Raw genomic sequence first — 15,983 nt, forward strand, 5'->3', positions numbered from 1 at the left:
GCGGTTCCAATCCCAGAATGTATAACATAGGTGACAGTGGGCAGCCCTGTCTGGTGCCCCTCTGAATATCCCATGGTCCCGACACCACCTTCCCAGTTTTGATTCTAACTACCAGTGCCTGGTACAATATTTTATCCACCGAATGAAGGATGTTCCCAGCCCAAATTGTTTCAGGACCTCCAGCAACCATTCCCAATATATGGAATCAAAAGCTTTGGTGTCGTCCAGAGAGACCACTGCATATGATTTGCACATGTCACTAGTTTGTGCCACTATGTGTAGTAGGCGTCATAGGTTTACTGCTGTGTTCCAGCCTGGTATGAACCCATTCTGGTCCCATTGTACCAATGTGCCTATCACCTTCGAAAGCCTTTGGGCTAGGATATTGGTTAGTATTTTTATATCACAATTAAGCATAGCTAGTGGTCTGTACGACCCTTATTCTTCTCTCGGTTTCCCAGGTTTGGGGATCGATACTATCAGTGTCTCCTGCATACTTTTAGGCAGTGTCCATTTCTCATAGGATTCCCTAAAGACTTCTAGGAGGATGGGGGCCAATGTTGTGTCGTATGTTTTATAAAATTCAGGGGGCAGCCCATCACCACCAGCGGTCTTATTCATGGAGAGTGATTTAATTGCCTCTGTTATATCTTCTATTGACAGGTCCTCATTTAAGGTGGCTCTCTGTGCTTCGTTTATTGTCGGGAGTCCTATCTCTTCCAGGGTGTCTAAAATGTCACATTGTGTTTATAATTGCTGTGTGGCAATAGAGCTGGGAGTAGAATCTACTAAATGTCTCGTTAATTTGTAGTTGTGAATTGTGAATCTCACTGTTGTGGGCTCCAATTTCAGTGATCGGGTGTTTCGGGTGTTCTGTTTTGCATAGCCACGACAGGAGCTTGCCTGGTGTATCGCCTTCGGCATGTGTTCTAGTGGTTCTGGTCACATAGTCGAACTTGGCTAGCCTTGCCCATGTCTTTTGACAGTCATTCCTGACTCGGTAGATTTGAGCTGTGTGATTCTCGCTTCGCAGGTTTCTAGTTCTTTTCATAGGGTTTTCCTTATTCCCCCCGCGCTAGCGATTACCTCCCCCCCTTGTCACCACTTTCAGTGCTCCCCATAATTTGTCCCATCTTTTAACGGAGCCTATATTGTTGTCTAGATATTCCTGTAATTTATCTCGGAGGTCTTCGTTAAAGGCCCGTCTGTGAGGGCTTCTGTTGGCATACGCCGCATTGGTATGGATGGTCTGGGCCCTCAAGCCCTCCATTCCATGAGGAGTGGGGAGTGATCTGATATGGATCTTCCTAGGTAGTTTATTGATCCTATTTGGGGCATGTGTTGTCTGTATACGAGCAGGTAGTCAATCCTGGTATAAAGCATGTGGGGAGACGAGAAATATGAGTATGCCCTTTCGTTCGGGTGATGTTCCCTCCATACCTCAGCTAGGTCTAGAGTTTCTAGCACTTTGTTAAGTGGGGACTGGGCAGGAGCAGTTGGTAGTTTTAGGGGATTAGATCTGTCTAGTGTGCAATCACGTGTGCTGTTGAAATAACCCCCCCCCATATGAAGAGGCCCTGACAGTAAGAAATTAATTTGGCACTTAACTTAGATAAGTATGCCGGGATGCCGTTGTTGGGGAGGTAGGTGTTGATGATGCATATTTCCTGCCGTTCCTTCGACTGCAGCTTGAAGGGCACTGTGCTATTGATCCAGGTGTAAACTCGACGTGCATATTTGGAGTAGGGTGCGCCAAATCCCTGTCCCCCCCACCAATTTGTCATTTTGTTAGTGTCTTCAGCTGTTAGATGCGTATCTTGCAGCAGGGTAATGGAAACATGTTTCCTATTCAAATATGACTTGATCCTATTCCTTGAAGCGTACAAGCCCATCCCTCTGACATTCCACGTCATAACCCTGACGTCAGCTGCCATCATCCTGTTGTTCTTTCTGGACCAGCTCCTCCGATGTCCATTGTTTCCGCATATGTGTCGTGGCAGAGACTAATAAACTCTTAAAACAGTAACTTGGTGAACTCAATCAACTGTGCCCAGCAGTCGTGCCTTGTGGGCGGTGCTAGGGTGCCCCCGCCATCTCTTGCCTTTCCAAGCCATCCTTGGCGGGTTGCGATGCGTTGGCAACATGCCTGTATCAGTCTTTTTATGGGGTTGTGTCATTTTGCACGGATCCGACGATGTGGTGTGTTTCCCGTCCTACTGGTAAGGGTTTCGCCAAAGGTGGTTGTTTACTGTAGGTGAACCGCCCCTGCAGGGCCTCACTGTTTCAGTGTTGTTGTCTTGCCGCCGTCTCCTTGTCATCGGCCATGTTGTTGTGCTTAAGCCACATGTTTGCTGCTGCCAGAGTCTCTAGAAATATGGCTCGCCCTTTGTATATGATCATAAGCCTAGAGGGGTAGAGTAGCATGTATTTTAGATTCAGCTGCCGCAATCTGGCCTTGATTGGGACAAATGAGTTTCTCGCCTTTTGGACAGTCAGGGTGTAATACGGATATATTGTGATTTTAGCATTGTCTCTGCAGATTGCACCCTCCTCGCGCAAGTGCCGCAATATTACCTCCCCATCGTGGAAGTTTAAGATCCGAGCTATAATCGGGTGAGTATACGAGCTGGGTGGCGGTTTTCGCTGGAGTGCTCTGTGTGCCCTCTCAATGGCAAACCCCTGGGAGAGTCTGCCAGCGACTACCTCCTGTTGTATTAGGGTCTCCAAGAAGTTCGTGGGGTCGTGTCCTTCCAGTCCCACCGGAATGCCAAGTAGACGAACGTTGTTGCACCTAGATCTCCCCTCTGCCTTTTCTTCGAGTATTTTGCTACATTTTTCCAGCGCCTCTACTTTCGTGCAGACCTCCTTCAGCACTGCCGACATCTCTTGTTGTTCTGACTCCGTGATTGTCACCCGTTCTGTAAGGTTGCGCATGTCTTGACGCATTAGCTGCACGTCCGGCTTCACTTCTTCTATCTTGGTGTCAATGAACGTGCGGGGTCCCTATATTGCCTCTAGGATCTGCTCCTCTTTGGTATGTCCCTCATGGGCACTTTGGGTTGGTTCGGTCTGCTTGGTCTCCTATCTCTGTTCCTTTGGGCGAGCTGCCGCAAAGGATCCCATGATGTTACTTTTGCACTTTCCTTTAGAGGGGGACATCGCTTGTCCCGAGGGCCAGGGCTGCGTGGGGGTTACCAGGTCACACCAGGTCTCCCTTGGATCAGTTCTGCATGTATGTATGCTCCTGTAGTTGCCGCTCAGAGTGTATCCGTTGTAAGACCTTCCTGTTTTCCCGGGGTGTGGTGGATTTCTCAATTAGGCGGTGTTGCTGTTATATGGTGCAATAGTTAGTGTTAGTCCCGGACGTGAATAGCACTTGAGACTTGTGAAGTTGTGTTCTTGTTCAGCAGCACCTCTCGTCTAGGCTTTTGGGCCTCTGTTCTGTTAAGACTGCCAGGTGGGCATCGAGTGCTAGCTCACTGTTGGCTACGGCTTTGTAGAAATACACCATTTGCCTCTATTTTAAGATATCATTTGAGGGACATCGGCCTAGTGCTGCCACCTTCATTGCATCAGGAATGGGGAAAGTTCATACTCTTGGTTCAGGGGCAGTCACTGCAGTGGGAGATGATGATTCTAAAATGTCTATTTGTCTTTGCAGAAGTCTGACTTGTCTGTGGTGAAAACCTGAAATACAAGTTAGCAAGCTTGGATAGTCCTTTCACTAACTAATTAAAGGGTAAATAAAAATGATATTTTGCAATGTTTGGAGAAAGGGACTGTGTACCGCTGTAACGGCAGCCCAGTGATGCGCGCTCCCTGTTGGGAGGACACCCAAGGAGTGGAGTGCCGCAAACTCAAACAAAGAAGGGAATGGCAGACTGGTTGGGAGTGGTGTTTGCCTGAAAGCCGAGCTCTGCAAGAACTACTGACAAGGCGCAGACTTGAGAGCTTGGTTATGTTTATCCATCCATGTGATGCAGTGTGAATGTAAGGTTTACAACTTTCAGAGCTCTCAATTAGAAGCGAGTGGGTATGGCTTTTCAACATATTCTCTTCATTGCCAGAGCTGTAGTTTTGCCACTCTTCTTTAAAAATGCACGACTACATGTCTAGGAATTTGGAGACTTCAACTAGGGAGGGGTGTACCCTTGCCCGATATGAGGTAGGCTAGCTGGGAGCTAGACGAACTGAAGATTTGAAAACCCTGTTTAGCACTGTACTCGCCAAAGGAGAACCTGGCTAGTCGTTCGAGCATTATAGAGTCTTGTTAGTCTGCACCTTCTTCATTCCGCAGAAGAAGAAACTGTGGTCACGGGAGCGCAGAACTGCACCTGTGTTTGGCGAAAAGGACTTTCTCTTTAGAATTCAGAGAATGGAAAGGGAAAAAAAAGATGTATTACTTTGTAAATTAAAAGTGAGCAAATCTTATTAAGCACAGTGGCCATACGAAACCTGACTTAAGGCTATCGTTTCGCTTTTAAAAAACAATTAGGTCCTTGAGGTTAACAACTTGTAAGCGGTGATGTTATAAACGTGCAAATGTGAGTTTTATCTCACAGATGCCTCCAGTCTCATGAGCCACACAAGAAGGGCATGGCCCGGGTGCTCTTCAGGCTCAGACACCCTGTCCTTGGTAAACCATGATTTAGTGAATGGAAATGGCTACCTTGCCGAAAAAAGCACATACTGCAGAACCAATGACATCACAGTGACATCACTAACATACTGCACACTCGACCAATACCCACAAATCACTAAATGGGCATTTTCAGGAACATTTTAGATCAAAACATAACTATAACAATAACTTGGTTATTTTTAATACAAAATACATTAAAATATGTAACACAATTTAAAAGCTGCAGTAAATATTTTTAAAAGCATCAATCAAGTCAAATAACTTGTTCATAACAATAAAACATGGCCGTGGCCATTTTGGTAGTAAAATTGGCTGTCAAATTCAACGCACAGTCCACATTCACCCAAACAGTGCAAAAAGAGGTGTGGTTTGTGGGAAAAAGGGTGGGAATGGGAGGAAAATCCTATAGATTTCACTTAGCAATGGGCGTTAAATAGGTGGACACAGTCAAACTAAATGCATACATCCTCATATATGATTGCCATTGAAAAGCATTACAAACCAAGATTCAAAGCCCCTATTTCAAGCTCTTATGTAAATGACAATAGTTTCTGCTTTAAAGGTAGCACTTTCAGTGCCACCTAATAGCTCAAAGTAAACAGAAACCAGCATTAATCTACATTGCATCGCGTGTGTTCTGTGCTGAGGTCACTTTAAGCCCATTCAACAGAGCTACTAGAATAAGGAAAGGATTTAATTTATCAGATCCACACAAAACCCCCTTTGAAAAAACGCAATTTAGCCTTCAAACGGAGTAGAGTATTGTGAGTAGTCGTGATTTTGGAGTGGAGTCCCTTATGCTGATATAAGACAAGCACTAGACATCCATAAACTAATCATTCCAGCAGGTAAATACGACCAACCTCCCATATCAGAATTATACCTTTGGCAAAGAGGAGTGACGTCTTTGCTTCTTCAGCCCCCTTTACAAAAGTATGTAGCCTTTCAAAAAAGGCCTTTCTCCTCCACTGGTCCTGCATCCAATACCATTTGAAAATGGCAAGAGCTCAGTGAGTTATGCGCTTGCTGCCGTGATCTGCAGGCCACAGGTTAGAATCGTGGCAAGATAAACTGAACAGTCCATTAGCACCGACTGGTAATGAGCGCAATATAAAAATGTCCTCTTCAAGGTGCTTGTGCAATATAAATGGTAAGTTATTTATTCTTGCTATGCTGGTGCTACACAGTCACCCGCACATGCCCAGCAGTCTGGATGCTGCTTCAATGCTTCATATCAGGTGACCTCCCATTTGTATAGAGTTCACATTTTTTGCAACACTCCAAATCATGCATGTTAATGCCTTTCAGTGTGAACGAATGGCTTGGCCCAATTTGTATAGTAAAGAGGCTCCACCAGAGCCCTGCAGAGTTGCCATGAAAGTCTGTTACATAGAGATGGGCTTCTGCAACAGGTTGCATCGAGAGAGGGTGCACTCTATGGATCCCCCATACACATGACGCTTCTGCTCAGTACGCACCTGTAATCCCACACCCGCTATTTTTTTCACAGTCTGTAGTCTTCTGAATTAAATACTTTATGCAATTTGTATGACAGACATTCTTGGGCTGAATTGTGCCATGTACACACATATGACACAGACAAAGCGCACAGCAAGGGACACTCGCACCTAAGATTATCTCAGTCCAAAGGCACTGAAAATATTACTTTCCTTGAAGAGACTGCGTGAATACGAGCACAGAATGCTTCATAAAGGACGAATGGGGACGGCACTTTGAAGTTCACATGCTGACCTGCATAAGGTAATTCCCATTGATTCACTGTGTTGAAACATCTGCAGCCATCTCCAGAAATAGGACAGTATGATTTACTCCCACTTCCACCAGGGGTAGTTAGTACACTTTGTACAGGTATTACACACATGGATAGCTGAAATAAAACATTCCACATCCCGCCTACATGAACCAAGATCACACCCTGTGTGGAGGGTGTGTGGTGGGCATCATGTTTAGTGTACAGGATAAGCGCTGTGTATGCTGGACACAATGATCTGTCACAGGAGATAGTTGCGCAGGGGGTGGGGATGTCAGGTCCTGCACATTATTGTTCTGCGCTACGAACTATCAAGAATTAATAATCGCCCCCGCACTAGAGTGAGAGGGGGTTTTGATTATATTAAAGACACTGAGGCAAGTATTATGCAAAACAATCTTTAGTACTTCCCCACAGCAGCATAAAAAAACAAACGTACACAAAAAAACAAGTTTCGTTTTTTAAAAGTCAAAAACGTTCACAAACAACACAAGTCCATGGGGAAAACCCCAAACCAAGATGGTGGACAGGTCATGCCCTGGCAACGACTAATAGGCAGGAACTCCAAATCACCTAAGTCCTTTCCTTTGCTATGGTGTCCTCTTCTGCAGCTGCTCCACGCCAAACACCACCTTGAAGAACCAACCACAGCAGAATGGAAGCTGACACAGAAACCAACAACCAAGGCTTGCTTGCCCCAATGAAGACCTTGCAACTCCTGGAACTCCCTTAGCTGTAATGCACCTTACCCCGAAGCTGCATGAACTGACCAAAGGAGAACATACAAGGGTGGGTGGTAAGGATAATACTCACCTCTGTGTCTTAAAAATAATCTAAACCCCCTCTCACGCTAGTGAGGGAGATTATTCATTCTATTGCAAGACCAGAGGCTTCATGTTCATATAAACTTAAAGTCATTGCATAACATCCTTAGCAACATGCTGAATATGCTTGATATAAAAGGTATTGAACGTGGACTTTTTGGACCAATCTGCTGCTTTTAAAATGTGTGCCAAACATCCCCCCAGAAAGACTGCTTTAGAAGCCATGGCACCCCTGACAGAATGGGCCCCAAAAGAAGAGACATCAATACCTGCCTCCTTCAGGACCCACCTTATCCACCTGGCTAAAGTGGCTGGGGGCACTGGCTTACAGGGCTTACATTAAGAAATTAGCAGCTGAGAGGAACCTGGAGCTCTAAGACCACAGTCTTCTGTTCAAAACATTTTAAACATTGAACTACACATAGTTTGTGATCCTCCTGAAAAGAAGGATAAGAAACTGAAGAAATTATACATTTCATTCTCCTAGACACAAAGAAAGGTACCACTTTGTTGTAAGTGAAAAAGGACAGAGCCCCTTTAGGAGGGAAGCTCAAGACTATGGGAGGGAGCGGGAAGCGGGAGGAAAGGGAGGGGCAAGGGAAGAAGGAAGGCAGTAATGATACAGAGGAATAAAGAGAAGGTTGGAGTGCACAATGGCTCCTGGGCAGCCATTTGGTATGTGTGAAGCAGCCCCATGAAGGGGGATAACAACTGGCAACGAGGCGAAACGAATGCCAGCAGTGCCACAAAGAGCACGTCCTGCAATAAGGAACACGGCTGCTGGAGCGCGGTGAGAGCGCAGCAGGGAACAGATAACTCCAGCCAAAACGCAAGCAACAGCAGACGCCGACTGCGGCAGAGGGGGGTCATTGGACCCTGCAGTGATGAGGAGGGCCGTGGTTGCAGTGTGCCCAGCAGTGAAGGAGCAGCATATGCTGCTACATCAAAGAAGGTACGTCAGTGGAGGAAAAGGAGCCCAGCGGATCGTGTCATTGCACGTAAGACGAAGGCCCAGTAGAAGAGCCCAGCCGTCATTAAAAGAGCCGGGTGGTGAGGAACCCAGCAGCACCGAAGGACCAGAAGAAAGAGGAACATCGCCGTAAGAGCCCAGCAGACAGGAGAAGACACGGCAGAGCCCGACCACCAGGAGAGGGCTGCAGCAGCCAAAAAGGGGAGGCACCAGGTACCACCGGTAAGGAGTCCATGACCCCTCCCCCACCACTGCATGCCGAACAAAGGACAACAGCAGCAAGCAGACTGCAAAAGAGCGCCAAATTGCTCCTGCGAGTGCAGGCACAAAAAAAAAGTTACGGTGGCCCCCAACCAAGACACTGACATCCCGCCAACCCCCAGTGGCAGCGAGCTGACTGAAAAAAAAAACACGCCAAAACTATCCCGTGGAAGGAAAAAATGTAATAGATAAATAAACCACAGGAAGATTAGCAAACAAAAAACAGTGATCCCTACACGGATCATCCTGTCACCCCAGCGAGCTGCCCGCAAATGCACAACAAGCGTAGAGAGAAAAAGAAATCCTTAAACTAAATAATAATATTAAAAAACTGGACAACTCAAAACTGAGAGCACTAACTGGGACACCCACACCAAGCCAAAACCCCAGAGCCACCCACCCAGTGGACCTATGTTATTAAAACCCCAATGCAGCTCTATAACAGCTAAGGGACACATTAGTGGCCTCCACCACGCAGACCACTGGTGCAGAAAATTGACTGGCCCACACAGAAGGACAAAACCAACACAATTGTGCAACACCACAAGGATAACCACAAGGTGGAAAGCCATTACGTCTCTCACACCCCTGCAGAGGACCAAGGGAACCCATTTGAATACTGCCAACACCCCCAAAAGAGTAAAGCTTCGCCTTAGCCACCACTGTTCAACTCGAGGATACGAGTAACCACAGCACAGGCCAACTAATTGCCCATGACCAACCAGAAAGCCAGGAGCAACAACCAAGGCCCAACTGCCCCGCGGAGCACCACAACGCGCCCCTCACCATGATTGACCAAGCACAAGCAGATGCCAACGCAGGTGCGCAATCCCTAGCAAACCTGGGCCCCACATCACAGGCTGCCGCCATGAGAAGGCCTGACCCATTTGCCTTGAACCCGCACCACGACCAAGGAACAAGATGGGAAGAATGGGTCGAAGATGTGCAATTGGGAACCAAAACCCGTCAAACTCAGCATATTTAAGAACCTGGTAGGAAAAGAGGTAAACATCATCAAGACAATTCCAGCAATAGACAAAACCACGTACCAATGCCTCCTCGATGCAGTCAACGACAAGCTGATAGTAGGCTCCAACAAAGACTACGAACGCCTTGCTTTTAACCAACAGAGGCAGCGTCCACACAAATCCATTGGGGAGTTTGTTTTACGTCTCCAGCAGAAGATAGTGGACTGCGACTTCACCAACTTCAATAATGAAGCTAGAAGACTAAGGATCATAGAAGGGTGCATCTCGTCAACGTTCAGAAAACACCTTCTCAAAAAGCCCCTACCCCTAGCGTAAATACTCAATCTGGCAAAAACAGACGAGAGAGTTGACGCACAGGCAGCCACCATTGAAAGGAAAGTTGAACGTGACGCCATTGCGGCCCTCACGGAAGGGCAACCACAATACTCTAAGCCCACTCGACCCTGGATAAGGCGGAAACTTAGAAGAACCTGCAACAAAGCCCGAGCAATGCCAAGGGCGAGGCTGGAAACACACACACAGACAACCATACCCAGCCTTTGGACGAACATGCTGGCGCTGTGGCCAGGAAAGTCACCTTCAGGCAATGTGCAGTACAGGACCACCCACAAGCTCGGCATGCCAACCCACACCATCAGCCCAGGCAAGATACCTGAGTCCACCGAGGGTTCGGTTAGACATCAGGAAAGATATCAAGGCCATGAACACCAGCCCACCCAGACGTCACAGGCAGGCACACTCCCTCTACCCTGAGTTAACTCACCCAAAGGGGACGGACTGGCACTTGGCACTCAAACCTCACCCATTCTGCGAGAGGACTATGAGCCTCGCAACCACCCAGTGCCCTTTGAGACATCGTACGGGGGGAATGTGTAAACCACAGGAAATGTTGGTGCAAAGTAACTGTACCAGACAAGGGCGGAAGAATACCCCCTAGACAAACCCCAAGACCATGCCGTCCAATGGAGGACGGCACAGTCAGTAGAGCCAAAACGACAGTCACGACGCGACGCAACCCAAGGAGACCGCAGAGTGCCTGACACCATCCGCATGATACCGAGTCCCACCATAGGGCACAGCCGTCTCAGCCGCCGGACAGCACTACAACACGCACTCGTCAGCATTCACTATGGGTAATTCGAAGCAACCCACAAGAAGGACCATGTGCCAGAGCAAGATGCGGGAGAGGCAAGCAAAGCCAAAGGACAGATGAACCACGCAGATCCAATCCTAGCGACAAGGGACAAAGAACAAGTGACAACCACAACAAGGAACTACGGCAAAATGACACCAAAGGACTCCCTCCTCCACGAGTTATACTTTGAAGAGCATGAACCAACAAAAGGGGAATCGATCGAGAGGGAGGAAAAAGAGAGAGCAGAGACTTATGAAACACTGCAACGAGAGAGCGCAGAGGAGACCCACGAGCAACCAAGCAGGCCCCATCGAGCCACAAAGAGACCCCAATGGCTCATCGAGCAAATGTACCCCGGGAAGTCTGATGTTAAGCAAGCAAGAGGTGTTGTAAGTGAAAAAGGACAGATCCCCTTTAAGAGGGAAGCTCAAGACTATGGGAGGGAGCGGGAAGTGGGAGGAAACGGAGGGGCAAGGGAAGAGGGAAGGCAGTAATGATATAGAGGAATAAAGAGAAGGTTGGAGTGCACAATGGCTCCTGTGCAGTCATTTGGTATGTGTGAAGCAGCCCCATGAAGGGGGCTAACACACTTGAGGGAAATATATCTTATCATCTACAGCCAATGCTTTTATATCTCAAACCCTTTTAATAGAAATGAGGCACAACAACATAGTTAGCTTGGAAAAAAAAGCTGTTTCAAAGATAACTCGTCATTATCAGGCCAAGACTGAAACAACCTTAACACCAAATTACCAGCCCACAAAATCGAATATGTAGCCTTAGGCGGAACCTTGATACAAATGGACTTAAGAGCTTTATGCTCTAAAAATGTCTTCCAACGGGTTCCCCTTTAAGTAATACATGCCCAGTGGAAATGGCTGACTTGAACCCAATAATTGTTCTGTGGGCTTTTCCTTCTTCGAATAACTCCACTAAGAAACTAACCACCTCTACAAGAGGGTCAGAAACGGGATTGATGTGTTGAGCCATGCACTAGCCCACCCAATGGTTCCATGCTGAGGAATAGCCTGACGTGGTGGTGGCTGCACACGAGTCATTGATGATACACAAAGCTTCTTTTGAAAGTCCTTGGAAGCACCAGCAAAAGCTGAAATCTTCCAGACCTTAAGGGAGAGATGCCCCTGAAGGATCAGATTGTGAGGGTGACCCACGGTATCTGTGATGATGGGAGCATGAAGATGAAGAAGCCAAGGAAAATCCACTACCAGCTCTAAGAGGGCTGGAAACCACATATGGGAGGGCCAACAGGGGGTCACTACCATCAATGCTGCCCCCTGCCTCTGAACTTGTACTAAGACCCTCTTTATCATGGCAAAGGGCAGTAATGCGTAAGCCATCGCACCCTCCCTGTTCTGAAGGAACATGTCTGTTGCCAGTGCGCTGGGACCTGGTCTCCAACTGTAAAAACAAGGTACCTGAAAATTTAGCCTGGAGACAAATAGATCTATTAGAATCATTTGCCAGAGAGAATGAATCCTGGTAAAGATGTTCCTGCCCAACATCCAGTCTCTCCTGTCCTGAAGTTGCCTGAAATTCCAGTTTGCCACTGCATTGCTGGTCCCCGGGATGTATTCCGCCTGCAATGTGATGTTCCTGTCTAGGCAATAGTGCCAAAAATCTTGTGCATGATCTGCTAGGGCCTTTGAGCGAGTACCCCCTAGGTGATTGATATATCGAACTGCTGATACATTGTCCATCCGAAGGAGGACACAGCAATTCCTCTGATCCTTCAGAAGACCTTTGACTGCAAAGGTCCCTGCCAAGAGTTCCAGACAGTTGATATGCAGAGGCTCTTCTTGACCTGACCATTTCCCCCCAGTAGACACCTGTCCTATCCTGGCTCCCCAACCTCCTTTGCTGGCATCTGACTCCAGGATGACATCCGGCGATGGCCCAAAAATTGCCCTGCTATTCCAGGCATCCATGTGTCAGAGCCACCAAAGCAGCTCCACTTTGGATTCGAGAGAAAGGACTATAAGCTCTGAGCATGACAGATTATTGAGAAGATGCCTGGTTTTTAGATGCTGTAAGGCTGTGTAACGAAGAGGGGCTGGTAATATTGCCTGAAGGGACGGTGACAGCATACTGACTACTCTAAGTGCCTGAGGGAACCTCTCCCCTTTGCCAGGAGAAGGCAGATCTCCTTCTGGATCTTGGACAGTTTGTTGTCTGGCAACAGGGAGATGCACTTCTTGGAATCTATACTGAATCCCAGAAATTGGATACAATGCATAGGATGGAAGATGGACTTCTTCACACTTATGACAAACCAGAAGGTAAGAGGGGCTGGACTGACTAACTGACTAGTGGGGAGTAGAACTCTATGTGAAAATCTTTTACTGTCAGGAGAACCCAATGGACTGAAGTGAGAGCTTCGCATTGTGGGAGACACGTGGACACCTTTCCCCACAAACCTCTGCAGGAAGAACATTTAAAATATGCGGTTGTTACCTGGATCTGTCCTTGCTCTACCAAAACCCCTGTTGACACATCCTCTCCATTGTTTCCCTTCTCTGAGGAAAGAATGTGACTTGAGCCACTTGAGCAGACGGGGAGTTGTGCGCACCCCTGGTGGCATACTGTCTGGGGCTGGACGATAGTTTGCAGAGACGTCCAGAGGAGCGGTCTCTACCTCATGCAGCGTTGTCAAAAATCTTAGGGAAAAACACTTTCCGGATATTGACTTGAGCTTTGTCCAAAGCTGTGAAGGTGTGGACATAAGCAGATAAGTCCTTTATAAACCTTTCCACAAAAAGGTTCCCCTAAGCTTTTGGGCCTGCTTCTCCCTATGCCATATTCGACAGCTAGGAGTCAATCCTCATCAGTAGAGCTTTACAGTGCTCCCTGCAAATGGAGGCATTGCAGTGGCAAGCAGGCAAACAGCCCTTTGCACCCAGCCTTGCAGGGCGTGCATATCCAGAGGGGAATTAGAAAGTGAAGAGTCCTCTGCAATCTCAATCTCATCGGTGTACATGGGTCCATGATATCCAACAGTTTATCTTGACAATCCCTTAACGCTTTATCCACCCCTTTCTTAGGATATTTCCCTTTTTGAGAAAAAAAAGAAACCATAGATTGGCCCATTTTTGGGGTGAGGGAAACCTTATCAGGGAGGACCGGCCTGGGACATTCAGAGCAAAGCTTATTCCTGTCCTTTTTTGGCAAAGGCTTACTGACCCAATGCTTTAGGAAAGCAGTAACTGCCCCTGATGGATGCCATTCAGCTGACCTTTGGTGTTGAATGAGAGAAGAGTCGAAGAAAGGTAGTCCACTATCATCTAGCACAGGGGGCATCTGCACCCTGGGATGGATTTAAGGGGACCCCCTTCTTATGCCTTTTGGGTGGGGAATTAGAGTCCTCTGAGGTATCGTGTGAGGAAGTAGACGTGGAAGGAACCCAGAACCTTGAAACTCCCCAGACTGGGTTGCCCAAGATGCAAGGCTGTGGGAGAGTCCTTTTTCAACCAATTTGCGCTTTAGGGCCTCCCAGGGGAGATATCCTGGGAAGGGGAAACGGGATATTGAACATCTTATACCCCTACATGCTTGGTCTTGGCCATGCATTTATGAAGAGCCTGAGAGGAAAGCAAGGATTCCAGGCTACGGTAAGGATGAAAATCGGCAATTTTATTGATTAGCCTATCGAAGGCTGAGGCCAGCGCAGAGTTAAGCTCCTGAAGAGCAGAATCCATAGTGTCCTGAAATATCAGGTTACCAATGTCTGGGCTGTAAGCCGCACCGCCCCCTACACCCCCAGAAGGGATGTCATCTGTGGCCAAACCCCCTGCCAACCTCTCAGTTTTCTTTGAAGGCCTAACCTGTGTGCTTGCATCCACACAAGAAGGTCCCTTTACCCCTTTAGAGGCTGCCATTACTACTTATAGCCGAACTGTATACCTAAGAACCCTGAATTATTCTGCAGACTTGCAAACTTCATGGAATGACCATCACTATTTATAAAGATAATTGTATGCACAGAACCACATTTAAATTTAAACTGTATATATGTACCAAGCTTTTTCACAGCATGACGGCCGTGGAGCTGAAGCACAGGAGTTAGAAACACTGAGCAGGTGCCGAGACACACTACGTCTGACTCCCAGTGCCTCCCTCACACTGTTGCCAGGTGTGAGGCTGCATTAAGCTGGAGAGCGCAGCAGCATGCGAGGAACAAATCTATAAAGTATAATCCCCGAGATAGAGCGGAAAACCCCTATGCAGAGCGAGGCGAACAAGGCGACAATAATGAAACAATGTGACACAATTCTAGAACACCACAGAGAGTTATACAGTAACTGAAAGAAGGAAGTGACTTAACTTGTGGCGTAGCAGCAAAAAAATAGGATGTCATAGCAAAGGAAAGGACTTATATGGTGTTGGGTCCCTGCCTATTGGTCGTTGCCAGGATATCACATGTCCAACATCTTGGTGTGGGGTCTTCCCCTGGACTTGTGGTGTTCTTTAAATGTTTTACTTTAAAGATTGTTTTGCATAATATGAAGCATCCGGGTTGAAATACAATAGGACATCAGTCATGTAAACAATGCAAGGAGGACATGTGCACAGCCACTGGTGGTGTCCTACCTTTGTGGATGGCACCGGGCTTCTCAGGTCAAGCAGCGGTAGAAGTGAATGTGTTGGCACGTGCACATCCAAACGTGGTTTGGTTAATTTAGCCCCTGCGGAAGGCGGTGTAGCCCCGCGGCTGAGCTGCGCACCAAAACCAAGAGCCTGCAGTGCAGAGAGAGAGAGAGAGACAGAGGCAGAGTCAGGCAGGGAAATAATTGCAATTGCTGCTACTGTTCTCGAAGCATTCAAATTATTTTCACCTTCAGACAGGGCTTGTCGACAAAGATAAACATGTAAACTTCAGTGCACACACCTCTCTGCTCCCCTTCCACCAACACAAAATCAGGAAATGTCCAGTACTATACTCTTTTCCAAGTTCCTCGCTCAAGGAAAAGCACAGAGAACTGTGGCAGAGCACCTCGCCAGGGGAGTATTATTAGAGCCGGCAGAATGCGGTGCAGGTGGGCCAGACTATGAATTTTTAAAGTGTAGTGCTCCACCACCAGCACGGGGGCACATAGAGGAGCCATTTTGCCCCCCAAACATAACATCTGGCTACTATGGGATGAGTTCCACCTGCCAAGGACAGGGATACCTCATTGGATTTACCCAGGCCTGATTTGGTGGGAGTTGCTCCAAAAACAAACACAGGACTTTAAGGACACAAGACCCGTCCGAGAGCCTGGGAAATGTGTCTTCCATGTTCACGGGCACAAACACCTACAACCGCACCCTTCATCCAACACCCAACTGCTGCCCCCACATTGCATAGCCACAGAATCAGTCCATCTAACAGCACTC

This window comes from Ambystoma mexicanum, chromosome 13 (assembly GCF_040938575.1).
Source record: "Ambystoma mexicanum isolate Mex_15411 chromosome 13, UKY_AmexF1_1, whole genome shotgun sequence".
NCBI lineage: Eukaryota > Metazoa > Chordata > Amphibia > Caudata > Ambystomatidae > Ambystoma > Ambystoma mexicanum.